Source organism: Protopterus annectens, chromosome 8.part0 (assembly GCF_019279795.1).
Source record: "Protopterus annectens isolate FY-2018-M chromosome 8.part0, PAN1.0, whole genome shotgun sequence".
Classification (NCBI taxonomy): domain Eukaryota; kingdom Metazoa; phylum Chordata; order Ceratodontiformes; family Protopteridae; genus Protopterus; species Protopterus annectens.
In genome coordinates, this window is record NC_056741.1 from 345,209,857 (window position 1) to 345,223,827 (window position 13,971).

General features: G+C 39.1%; 1 protein-coding gene across 1 annotated transcript in view; it reads right to left on the bottom strand.

Annotated features, from left to right (window-relative positions):
• LOC122808798 (rap1 GTPase-activating protein 1-like) overlaps positions 1-10,322 on the bottom strand; it is a 1,319,062-nt gene extending 1,308,740 nt beyond the window's left edge. Inside the window, exon 1 of the mRNA XM_044079848.1 lies at positions 10,036-10,322. The gene's annotated coding sequence lies outside the window, so the exon portion shown is untranslated. The remainder of the gene's footprint in view (positions 1-10,035) is intronic.
• Positions 10,323-13,971: the final 3,649 nt, after the last annotated feature.

The window sequence follows — 13,971 nt, forward strand, 5'->3', positions numbered from 1 at the left end:
TAAAGGATGGGAAGAGACAGGGAGCGTACGTGTAAAGGTATGTGTCATTAGAAATGAAAGATGCAGAGGTAGTATTGGGAGGAGGAATGGGGTGGAGACCACTACCACAGTTCATACAGCATAGTATGTCACTCACCAGACATTAGGGTCTAGACAACAGAATTGCAAGTGCTACATACAGCATGCATAGCTTTCGGCAAACCATAAACAGTCTTTACTCAGGCTTTAATTTTACACAACTATTGATTTTCTCAGTCAACATGGTGTACTATATTTAGAATTATGAACTGTTTTGCTTAAAGAACAGGACATTTATGCAACAGTTACCAGAGAGTAACAAATAGTATCTCAAAGCCACATTTGCCACACTATTTTTAGCCAGATGCAATTCGCTAGAATGCAAAATGTTACTGGTTCTACCTTTGCAACAGTGGATCACTCAATACACCTTGAGTTCTCATTTAAGTTGGATTTAACTCCCAGTTGCTGGGATACTCATGGTGTGATACAAGTGTCATTATTAAGTATGGGAGGAGAGTTACAGTTGGGATTCAGTTTGTTTGCTGCTATTATTTAATATAATGGACTACAGGCATGTACTGTTTGCATCTGAGTTATCACTTACATTACACTATCCTTCATCACAAATAGGTAAAGAGATATATGAGCTTTGCAGAAGCAAAGAGCTTATCCTCCGATGCTACTTCTCAACAAAAAGTTATGCAGGCTATGGGGTAATTTAAGTCTTGTATTTAAATGTATAAATATGGTGATTACTTGTGCTTGCAGCAGCAAGAAGGAGCAGAGGAGGTGTCATGATCAAAGCTGGTACAAGCTTATTAGACAAGCATTTTGCCATCAGCTTAACAGCTGTGTAATTATTTACAAAGCTAAAATGGACATCACCAAGGACAGCAACTGGGTAGACATCAAGATAGGAGTAATTGTCTGGAAGTTGGTACAGAGGGTTAACACTGTGAGCTAAAGCTCATGTGACTCTTGGTTTGATTTCCTCAGTACTTGTTTGCCTACTGTGTGACCTTGACCAAGTCACTTAAGCACACAGTGTTTTAGAGTAACTAGTAATTTCGGCTACGGTCCTCAGTGGTCCCCAGGATGGCAAGCCTAGTAAGAACTTTAGAAGACAAAGAGCAGGACCTTCATATGTCAGCATCTACATATACTTGTGTTTCTTGCTCCTGCATACAAGTTCAGGTTATAAGGCACTAGACTGTTGGTGCATCAATATTTTCTTGATTAAATGCTAATATGTGTATTTAAATAAACGATATATATATATATATATATATATATATATATATATATATATATGACTGGGTAATGAAGTAGGGGTTAGGCATTTTAATTACTTTATCAGTTTTTTTGTATTTTTTTCTAAAGCCATTTAGTCCTTTGAGACTCTAATAGCTAGTGGACCTAATTGCCTTAAACTGCATTTCAATGAAGGAGTTTTTAGAGGATGTGGGTGGGAGTGGCATCTTGTTTCTGCACGGAAGAGAAGATTTACAGAACTCATATAACCATTAGATATTGCGAATGTGGGTGTTACTGTGTTTACTCTTGTCTCCTAGCACATTGACCTTCTGGGGTATTCAGGTGGTGTCTAACCTCACAAACTTCCTCAAAATTACTTAAGGTTGTGGGTATTCTTTAGAGTTGCCTTGCAATCTTGCTTCCTGACACCATGACTTTCTGGGGTATTAATGGAATATCTCACACTCATAATGGGATACATCACACTTGTAATGGGATATCTTACACTCATACTGGGATTTCTTTAACTATCAAAATTGCTACTAACCTGCACTCCTTCAAAACCTCTATAAAAGAATACTTCAATAAAGCTTAGATTTGCATCTGTATGAGCCCAGGCTGAGATACTGATACCTTTTCCTACCTGTACTCTCTCTATCCCCACTGTTAACTTAGCCTACCCTCCCTTCCTCTACACATACTCCCCTGAGGTTACACTCAAACCTTTGCCACATCTGTTTCTACTATCCCCTCTATCACACCCTACCCTTCTCTACTCATACTATCCTACGTCTTCACCAATATAATCTCTTACCATATTTCATGACCTGTAAAATATTAACAATCGTTATGATAATCATTTGTTATGTAAATAATACTGCTTCTTCCTATTACCAGGCTTTCTATATAATTTATGCTTGAACACTATGACTTTATTATGGCTGTTGAGGTTTTATTCTGATAAACTAATGTGTAGTTTTTCAAATGTTGTACTTGAATGTTATGACATTATTGTCTGTTAAGTTCTCATTCTGACAAACTAATGTGTTGTTTTCATATTTGTGCTTGAATGTTATGACTTTATTTTGTCTGTTTAGTTTTTCATTCTGTTAACCATATGTATGTGTAGCTTTTCTCCCTGGGCCTCTTCTGAAAATGGGTACCTCATGACCCAGTCAGACTTTTTCCCTGTAAACAAATATCAAATAAATAAACAAATAACTATATCTCACAATCATAATGGAATATGCAAACTCATAATGGAATATCTCACACTCATAATGGGATATGTCACACTCATAATGGAGTATCTCAGGTCTATATTAGATCCACAAAAACCCTTTTCAGCAAACTGTACTTTGCTGAACATTAACTGTCGAAATCTCACTCCATCAAATGGCCTTTTCAGTGAATTTTTTTCTAGGGGAAAAATGCGTGGCCATCATTGGGAATTTGGCCTTTTACCCACTGTAGTGCGATCTTAGAGTTTGTATATTTAGTTGGGGGGCACAACCCCCCCGCTTTGGAGGGTTTTAAATTTTGTGAAGTTTTATGATGGCCAAGCGTTTTTTCCCCCCTAGGAAAAAAAATTGCTGAAACAGCCATTCAACAGAGTCAGATTTCAACAGTTACCGTTCAGCAAAGAGCCGTTTGCTCATTCAACAGAGTCAGATTTCAACAGTTACCGTTCAGCAAAGAGCCGTTTGCTGAAAATGGTTTTCGCGGATCTAATATAGACCCAATATCTCAAACTCATAACTGGATATCTAACACTCATAATGGGATATCTCACACTCATCGGCTACCTCAGGCTTCCTTAAGGTTACAGAGGTGACCTTTGTCATTTTCTATACTGCCCCACCTCGCAGAGATTGGTGAGGGTTCAGCAACTGTGTGAATTATTTTCTTGCTGAGAAAATGACTAGCTACTGCTCCTCTTATGACATTTATAGAAATGTGGGAGTATGTGAGAGATGTCATTATACTATGTCTTTTGTGGCAAAGCTCTCGCATACAGACACTGATATCTCCAAACAGGTTGCCAGCAACACACCCACACAATACTCAAACTATGGATCCAACACATAAACTCACATATGCTGAGGCTCTTAAATGCAATCTGCCCAAAACTCAAAATGCTGTCCTTATCAACCTTTCAAACACTCTACAAAGATAATACTTCCCAGGATAGACATACAACCACTTTTTACAATGAATCAGCCTCTAACTCCTTAAGGCAAACTACCACACAACCCAATTTATTGGTGATTGGAGATTCTATTGTAAGACAGACTGATGCCCTACTCACCAGGCTGAGCAAGGAGACAGTCACGGTCAGTTGCCCATCAGGGGATAAGGATTCTCCAGATCACACACTCACAAAGCAGATTGTACCACATGTACCAGTATGACTCTGTCGTAGACCAAGTGGGTGTTAATGACCTGAGACAAATGTCCCTGGGCTATATGAAGACAGAAATAATAGAGCTTTCAGATTATATGTCCCAGGTAGGTATAAGGCTAGCAGTAATCAGCAATCTACCTTATCCAAAGGTGATACCACAGTATAAGCAGAAGATGATTGACTTTAACAATTGGCTTAGATACTGGTGTCATTCTAAGGGTATCCAGTATTTGCCAACTTGGGAGGACATGATCAACATACTATACTGCTTTGCCAGTAATGGTCTGCACCTAACCACATTAGGCTTTCAGATATTAGCCAGAGCATTAGACACTCCTAACTTGCCTTTTTAGGCAATGCCAGTCTGATAAACATTTTGACACACAAATTCCACTCAAGATAAAGTAAAGGTGCTACTGCTGAATCTAGGAGTCTCAGCAAGAAGTTCCACACCCTTAAAGTGCACCTCACCCAAGAGATTGTTGACATTTGGGCAGTTACTGAGATATGTTTTAAAGCCTTGGAAGGCACCCTGGCTGTGCAAGGCTATAATGCCTTCCACAAACTGAGACCAGCTACCACCCAAGATGAGACAAGAGGTACAGGTGTATCAATCTGCATAAAAGTAAGCACATCTAAAGACTGGTTAATCAGTATGACATGCTTGAGCGACTTCATGTCCAACTAACCTTAGGTAAAGTCCAGTACCATATACTTGCCAGCTATAGGACCCTATCTATGACCCAAGATAACCATATTACATATTTGAATGTACGGGAGTCTCTCACAATTCACCCTAACACCTTATTCATGGGTGAAACTATCCCACCATAAAAATGGCATAACTAAATTGCAAGCCCCCCCCCCAAACTCAGAGAAAATTGTGGTCTGTGTGGAAGTGTTTATGGAAATCCTGTACAAGCATGTAAATATCTTCATAGAAATAGCAGTACCAAGCCAAAATAAACTTAGGACATATTCCAAATACAAGCCCCCTTGATGGACAAACAGTATAAATAGGTTATAGAACAAAATAAATAAAATCCTATCCAAAAACAGGAAAGGCTATGCCCAGCAGACAAAAGCCTCCCTCATCAGTTTCTGCAAGCAACTTCAGGAAGTAATCAGGTCCACCAAAGACAACTTTGAAGCACAAATAGCATCCAAGGTTAAGGATAACGATAATGAAGTTTTTAGTTATGTACGTAGCCTTAAGGGGAACACCCAGCAGTGTGCCAAACTAACAGTAAGTGGAACTTCTTGTACTGAGCCAGAGGATATAGCAAACTTGTTAGCTGATAAATTTAGCTCCAAATTCACCTCCTTATCACCCCCAGTTACCTCTCCAGGAAATGCCTTCTACTAATTCTCCTTCCAACTATCACTAAAGAATATGTCCTCATTGCACTCTCCAAAGCTAAAATCACTGCATCAGTCTATCTTGATAGTATCCCAGAGTGCCACTTAAATAGTCTGAAACAAGACATGTCAGGCCCACTAGAATCTCTATTCAGCTATGGCCTCCAGGCAGACTTTGGCTCTTGGGAATGGAGGTTGGCAAAGGTCATCCTACTTCACACTACAGACCCTTAAGTTTTCTAGTCTTATATGGAAGGTCATGGAAAGAATCATTGTGGACCTAATAAACAAAGACATAGGAAATCTTCAATCACTGGATCCATCCCAGTTCATTTTCATCAAGGTCAGGTATTGCCTACTAAATCTGGTGGACTTCTTTGAGAAGGTCACTAGAGCCATTTTGCCCCTATCCATAGCTCTAGTGACCGTCAATAATGGCAAAATGGTGCATACTGCCTAACTCAACCTGGCAAAGATACTTGACATAATACCTGACTTGGGAATTATAGATAAATTCACAAATTTAGGCATAGATCCCAGTGTCACCCAATGCATAGCCAAATGTCTTATGGATAGGACATACAAATGTGGGTGGCGGAATCCACCTCCACCAAGAGGCCTGCTATTAGTGGTGTCCCAGAGTTTCAGTATTTTGACCTCTCCTGTTTGGAATATACTTCTTTGAAGTCAAGGTAAAAGTAGAGGCATTTACCTGACAAATTTGCTAAAGACTACAGTCTGGGTTAAATCACTGAATCCCTGGAAGATGTAGATATCTTCTAGGAGGGTCTAACACTAGCAAATATCTGGTGCCACAACCATGGTTTAAGACTCAGTGCAAAAATGCATAATTATACCCTTTAGGAAGATGACTACTCCTGTAACTTTCAACAATGATAACACTCTGATAACCAATGACTGGTGTTGGAACATTGGCTTGAAGCTTAACGCCAAAAAATGCATTATCATCCCCTTTGGAAAAAACTCAGTTCCCACAAATTATCATGTTGATGGGAGCCCACTGAACAGTGAAGGGACCATAATAGATCTGGGCACCCAGGTTGACAGCCACCTCACCTTTGACCACTACATTGCCACTGTGGTCAGAAAGTTCTTCTACGTGGCACATCTTATAACCAAAGGTTTCACATCTAGGAAGAAACAGGTCATCATCCCTCTCTTCTCATCTCTCATTAGACCAATCATTAAATATGATGTCCCATTTGGCATGTACCTGACCAGACACCTACAAAACCTTTAGAGGCAACAAAAGTACCTCACAAAAAGGATCCTAGGCCTTAAACACATGTTCTACATAAACAGACTCAAAACCTTTAGCTGGTCTCAGTCTCTTATCTCCTACTTTGAGGTGATCTTTGCTTGACTTACAAAGCCATGACCAACCTAGCCCTACTTGAAATGCTGCACCTAAATAAATCCCAATCCCCCTATGCCACACGCTCCAGTGATCACAACCTCATTACCACAATTAACAGAACACACTGGAGGGACAGGTTCATCTCCCAAAGACTGCCCATACTCTGGAATAAGCTTCCCATTCATGTCAAGCAGAGCACCTCGCTGGTCCTCTTCAAGAGAAATCTTGACAAGGGGATGGGTAACAAAAAGTTCACTGCAGGGATCATTCCAGTTGACCTACTGGATAGGGGCACTGTGAACTAACATTGGGTGGCATAGTGCCTGGGCATATTTTTTTGGACTAGACTTGTAAAGACTCCAGGGCCACTAGCCTAGTACACACCTATGAACCTATGAACTCCCCTAAGAGTAAATCCAGTGGTAAGGGGCTTGGGAACTCAGGTTGACAGTAACCTGAACTGTGATCACGATGTGTCCATGGTAGTGAGGAAATCCTTCTACATGGCACAACTTAGAAGTAAGAGTATGGCATCCAGATTTAAGCAGATCATAATCTCACTATACTCAGCACTCATTAGACCAATAAGCGAGTGTAATGCACCCTTTGGCATGTACCTGACCAGGCATTTGCAACAACTGTAGTGAGCACAGAGGTTGCTCACTAAAATAATACAGGGTGTAAATAACGTGTCCTGTGCAGTCCCTCTCGTAGCAATAAAGGGTTCTGATAGGGCTGTAGTGGTTATTCTTTTAATGGCTTATAGTGTTAGAACCAAAAGATATATAAAATAAACTACTGAAATAAAATAGAAAGGGAGAGGACTGCTGAATTAAAACAAATATTATTATATTCAAGTCTTCCCAGACATACAAGTATTTAGGTCCCTCCTCTTGCAGTGTTAATATATTGTATATCTATATATATCTGTATATATATATATATATATATATATATATATATATACCACTGTGTGTGCATTTATGTGTGTGTGTCTGTATGTGTGAGTCTGTGTGTGCACTGCATGTAACTGAACTGAATACTCAATTGTGTATCCATCCACAACCCCCCCCTTTTCTCATGCACATGTGGTCGGGGTGTCATTTTGACAGTGACAATCATACAGAGCCAAGGTTTGCGCTGCCAGGTAGCTAGCACTGCCTCTGTAGTTCTTCCACACCACACACTCGCATGCACACTCACACCCATGGCCAATTAAGAATGTCCAATCCACTTACTGCACTGGAATGTGGGAAGAAACTGAAGCAAATAGAAAGAAACCTACACAAACATAGGGAGGATATGCAGACTCTGCGCAGAAGGCACCCCGGTCGAGAATCAAACTGGGGAACCTCTTGTTTGAAGTGACAGTGCTACTCAGTTGTGTACATCAATATGAATTTACATGAAGCCAAAATGTGTGGACTTTCAATACGTATTCTTTTTAAATTATATACATATATCTATATTCCATTCTTGTCATTTGCTGGTATCAGTGTATATGTTTTTTATGCTTTGCAGAACTGTAAAAATGAATACAATTGTTTGCACATACTTTACTACTGAACCTGAAAAGAATACGTGTGCCTGTCTGAGACATAATACGTGAGAGTTAGCATATACAGTAAGTATTTTAGTACTGCAGGAATGAACAGAGCATTTTCTTAGTATGTCTGTTTCACAAGGGAAAAGATTATTGAAAAGCAAGCTCGTTTTCCAACATCTTTTCAGATGAAAGTTTTTGTGCATCCTGAATCAGTAATGTAGAGGTAAAAGCAATACATCTTTTGAAGCAACTGCAGGAAGATATAACAGAATAATAAAATGCAGCTTATGACACAGATATATGTCATAGGCAGTGCACTCCTCTCATGTTACTTTCAAAAACACTTTTGAAATGGGGTTAAGTAGTTTGGAGAATGGAAGTGGAAAACCAGTTAATCTAGAAGGGAATGACATAGTGCAGAATTTGCCAATGTTGACCTTAAAGATGCTGAAACTATTTTGAGAGTTAATTTTCACTGATGAGAGTGGCATATTCATATTCCTGGGTTCCTGTTATAACCTTGAACTTGTCAAATTTCGAATGTCACATGGTCGACACCATATGATCGAACTTTTACAAGTTCGAAGGTTAAAACGAATGGCTCCATATGGTGCAGAATGAGAATATTTCCCTTTTCTGCACTGAAGTGTGATCTCAGTGTTGGTATATTTAAGTAGCGGGGGGTGTGGGGGGTTTGCCCCCCTGCTCAGAGTGTTTAGGTAAATTTTTCTTTTCTTTTTTTTTTTTTTTTACTTTTTTTTTTTATTATATATTCGATGTTTCAAACTTTGCTCATATGGTGTTGATCATATGAGATTCAAAGTTTTGAAACTTCGAGTATATAATATAGACCCTTCATTCCCTTGGGTGCACTATGACTGCCTGCTGACATTCTATACTGCAAAGGATGCCTCAGTCTGTGCAAAAGCACGTAGCAACTTGATTTGCACCAGTAGCTGCTACGACTTGCAGACTAGTGCATTAGTTGCACAAAAAGTATTATTAACACCTAGCATGCCTTGAATACAGATGTTAACAACCAGATGGCAATGCCCAGAAAACTGAACGATTCTGAGTGACAAATGCTTTTTTAGTTTATGGCATGGTACCAAGTTCTTCAGAGTATAACATCAAATTTCTCATGGCAAAATTCAAAGTATTACTTCCTACCTAGGTCTTCATAATCTAGGATAGGATCAAGGTGAACTGCACTATATGTTTCTGGCATAATATTGTAAATAGGTTTGGCTCTTAAGCTGAAACCATGTCAGACACTGCTTGCAGTCCGACATATCGTTTGACAAGGGCATTCTGGTACTCTGTCATCAAACCAGAGGTCTGTATAAGACTGCAGCTTCAAGTGTATCACCCGCTAATGCAGTAAAGGCAGACACTAAAGGGCTGAATGGGTTAGCACTGCTTGGAGTACAGAATGTAAACTGATCCGGTTAGCATTTAAAAGCAGTTTCATTAGCCGGGTGAAGGTAGGATGTGTGTCACTGTAAGAACTGTGTTATATTTGTGAAAATGATCAGCGCATTCCCTTGAATGAACATGTTAGGTGTAGAGTGTGTGTGTGTGTGTGTGTTTGTGTATGCACATGTTTCATGCACCTGGCTCTTAATCTTAAAAAAAAAAAAAAATCAACATGATAGAAGAATAGATAGTTGCTCAGATTGTCCAGTCTTTACATTATAGATTTGATTTGGTACTTTGTCTCCGTAGACAGACAGACAGACATTATAGCACACAATCTCACTCAAGCAAAAACTTATTTCTGTGAATGTGTGGAAGTAGTTCAGTTAAACAGACTATCTGCTGCTCATCACTGAACAGATACCCTGCAGCACTGCAGAGGGAAGAAAACAACTGAGTACGTCTAAGCATTCTTCCAAGAATAAAAGCACACTTTCCCTCTATTATGTGACTGAATTTAATTAAAAAAAAAGCTTTCACGTTGCTTTCTAATTAGAATTCTTTTATTGACAGCTACAAACAGAAATAGCAATGTCATGGAGTCCATATACTAACGCATAAGGAAGGAAATAAAACACAGAATGAACAGTTTCCTACCTCAGTACAGTGTCCCCATTCCTCAGTTAGTAGCCGGACAGACCCCACAGAGATCGGATAATTCTTCACAGTAGCCTACTAATAAATTATTCAGCTCAACGGAAACCAGCTTCCATGCAGCCTTGAGGTTAATCCATGTATTCTGTACTCTTCCATTCCCCCCTCCCTTACAGGTTGGAGAAAACAGCCTGTACTGATGGAGTCCCTAGGGAGACTTTGCTGGAAGGTACCACAGACAAAATGAAAGGGGGAGTTGTGAAGAAATGCTGTGAAGAAGGAAGACTGTCATGTACTTTAAATTGCACTTATAACTGTGTCATGGATTGAAACTAAATGGATTATTGCAGCGATTATTAACCATTTTATTAATAAAAAATTGAACAACCTTAATATGACTTGCTGCAATGCAACGTGAGTTTATTGTTTACACAGTATAGCTTGCTCAGCTCAGAGCCTCTATACCCAAAAGTTGTTTGGTCTTAGCCAGGTATTGTGTTTAGCCACACAGCCTGGTCGGTAATCATTACATTGGAGACACCTTACTGCACTGCATGCCTTATTCTTGGTCCATTATTGCTATAGGCTAAGGGAGTGAGACAAAAGTGTCACAGGAGTTATTTTAAAACTAAAATATGGTGGAAGGGAACACCTTGATGGAATTTCTGCTTCTTTTTTTTTCATTGTGCATCTCTTCAGAATTTTTTGTGACATTATCACTTTTGTATGGTATTCCCTTGTCTTTACTATACTATTGTATTTCTTTCATAATCTCACAGAAGGGTCATCATAAATCTGACCAGCAGTTTGAAGATGAATGTGTTTTGAAATTTTTCATAAGGTAGGCTGACTGTTACACAGGTACATCATACCTTTAGGTGGTGTACCTTTCCCTTTTAGTTTTTTTTTTTTTTTTTTGGACACATTTTACAAAAAAATCCATTTAGTCACTCAGTCAAGCCCCTGCCTAGTAAATGCTTTACTATTCCTTATGATTCATTATCTGAAGTGTTCACAGGCAGTCTCCCTTGCAACTGCGTCCATGTACGTTCAGTCAGTGCTGCAGTTTTATGCAGTATGTCTCCTGCCAATAACAGACATCTACATCTCAGTTCCTTTCTTCTCTCCTCCAGTATAACAAAAGTGGATTTTCATATTCCTTATATACTGGCTGTTCGTATGTAGATGCCTCTGCCTATTAGAACAAGTTAAAAATGTGGTGGAACAAAAAACCAGGAAAAGAAAAAATGACAGAGATACTTTATTCTCTGTTTAGTATTTTCTATTACATTATACAAAAGAGATTATCCATAAATGTTGCCTTATATATATGCACAAAGAAATGATAACTTTGGTTGCTGAGCTTTCTCTGAGTTCGACTCAAAGGACTATTTCAGCTTTTTGACTATAGATTAACTAATCAACATGTGTTTCTTATATTCTGTACTCATTTTTGTTAACTTTCATCAAGTACTGTAATGACGGTGTGAAAGACATGGCAAGTGGGAAGGGACAGGAGAGGGCATGTGGAAGCTTGAGATTTGGAGCTGAAAGCCAAGCAAGATTCTTCTTTTTATTAAGCATATGTATGTGATTGTAAAAGAAAACATTTACTGTATAGTAGCATCATGAATCCTGGGATTCAGAAAGGGTTACCAAAAATGGCTGGTCAGCTGTAATGGTAGCTCTTTTGGGTTCAGCCTAATGATTTTCTGTGAGCATAAAAATCACCATGGAGATCAGTCCTGACTGCTGCAGGATGATGAAACAATAATGGGTGCAGCTAATGCTAATTAGCCACGTGCTCTTCCCTAGAATTGTCTGTAGTAAGTTATTTATGCTGATGCATTAATTATTCATCACTGGCCATGTCAGATTAACTGACACAGCCAAAAGATAGCAGTCACCCATTCAAGACAATGGGACACAACACATTGCAGGTAAGTTATAGGAAGTTCAGTTGAGAGGTAGTGGTGATGGGGGTTGTGAGTGTTTAGATGTGTGGCAGTAGGTCTACTTTTCCGCAGGGGTATGAATTGACTAGGATGGTGGTATGTGTGTGTGAATATCTGCATGTGTATGGTAGACTGAATGAGGTTGGTGATGATGCCAATACAATGCATGGGCTGACACAGGTAATTATCACCAAAATGTGCTTTTTAAAACTGGAAGTAATTACAGGCAATTCACAGACATGAAAAATGGCCTGTAAAGCTGTCTTGAACATTACTGCTAAAGTTACCTCTAAATTGCTTTTTCTGTGATTTTGCACACTGTACCAAGTCTTGTTAGCAGAGTCCTAACAACATTTAAAGAAGCAATACACATTCTGATAAGAACAAAAAAGGTTACAGATATAAGCAAACAAATTGGGACGAAAGGGGAGACATACTGTTTGCATAGCCAGCCTTAGGCATAGGCCAACTAGGCAAACACCTAGGGTGCCGCTCTAGCAGGGCCGCTCTTCCAGTATTTATTTGTTTATTTTTTTTGTAGTAAAGAAATGTTTTTTTAAAATATGTTGAATGAATACAGGGAAGAAATGAAGAGTAAGACAAATTGTGAGAAAAAGAAAGAAAAAAATAATCTGGATGGTGTAGGTAGACCAGGATGGGGGCACCAGGTGGTGTGGGGGGAGTGCTGCGGAGCCCTTTTGCCTAGGGCACCAGTTGACCTAAGGCCAGTCCTGACTGTTTGCCACTAGCCAGTTGGCTGTCTCTCAGTATATCAAGTAAGTGTGTGTGTGTGTGCGTGCATGGGTGTGTGTGTGTGTGTGCATCAATATCTATATTTATATCTTTACGTGCATCTATATCTGTCTATCTATATAATAGATAGATATAGTTAGACCTCCGAAGATTTTCGCTGTTTTTGGGACTGTAAAATTATGTGTTGATTAAAAAAGATGCAATTAATGTGGGCCTGCAGTAAGTCAGAGCAGAAATGAGATTTATTTCTATCCTTGTCTCTTCTAATTCCAGAAGTACTAGAAGTGGGTACCAAACAGAGAGGACCATTGCAAACAGCTGTTTGAGAAGACATTAAAATGCTGATAGTACATTTGGGAACACTGGTAGTCTGCCCAGCTCAAGTGGGTCAGTGTTCATCTGTCTACCTGCTAGTAATTTAATTCATAACTATCAGTATTAACTTGGTCACCAGAGTCATGTCTGCCAACGGAAGCCATTTATGCAGAAGTGGGTGAGACTAACACTGAAAGGCCATTCAATCTCTGCAGACAGGGCTTCATTAGAATGAATCTTGTGTCCTTTGCCAAAAGGTGGGTTTTTTAGGAAAGCAAGAAAAAATATGTACCTTCATTCCTCTTTGTAACACTGAGATTAAATATGAGACATGGTCCCACTTGAAAGGAATATAAAGCAGCTGATACGTAGTTTTCCAGTGGAGTAACTAAACCTGTAAGTGTAAGAAATATAAGATGAATGGCAGGGAAAAGTCAGTTTGCAAAACAGGACAAGGGCTTCAGAAATCCATAGATGAACACCAGTTTATTAACCCCAACCTTTAAGAGATGTTGAAATATTTTTCTCTTGTGCCAAATGAAAGCCTGGGTTATGGCTTTCTGGGTACATTAGAAGACAGTATATTTTGAGTAGTAAGGCCTGTATGAACTTAATAATTTATTTTCAGTCATCTGAGATATATCTATTGGCATTTGCCTCTAACTTGATGCAATATTTCTCTAACTACTAGGATAGAGAATGCACCAGAGTATGCCATTCATGGCTACTGATTTTAATCTTGCATAGTATGTGTGTTCCAAATTTTGCGTGAAAGTATTTGTCATGTCTGCATTATCTGGTAAGCTGAATTTTTTTTGTACCTAACTCTCTCTGGGATTCATGTGAATTTTAGAAGCTAAGCATGCCACATTTTTATGAAACCATCCATACAAAATACTAGCATCTCCCTTATCAA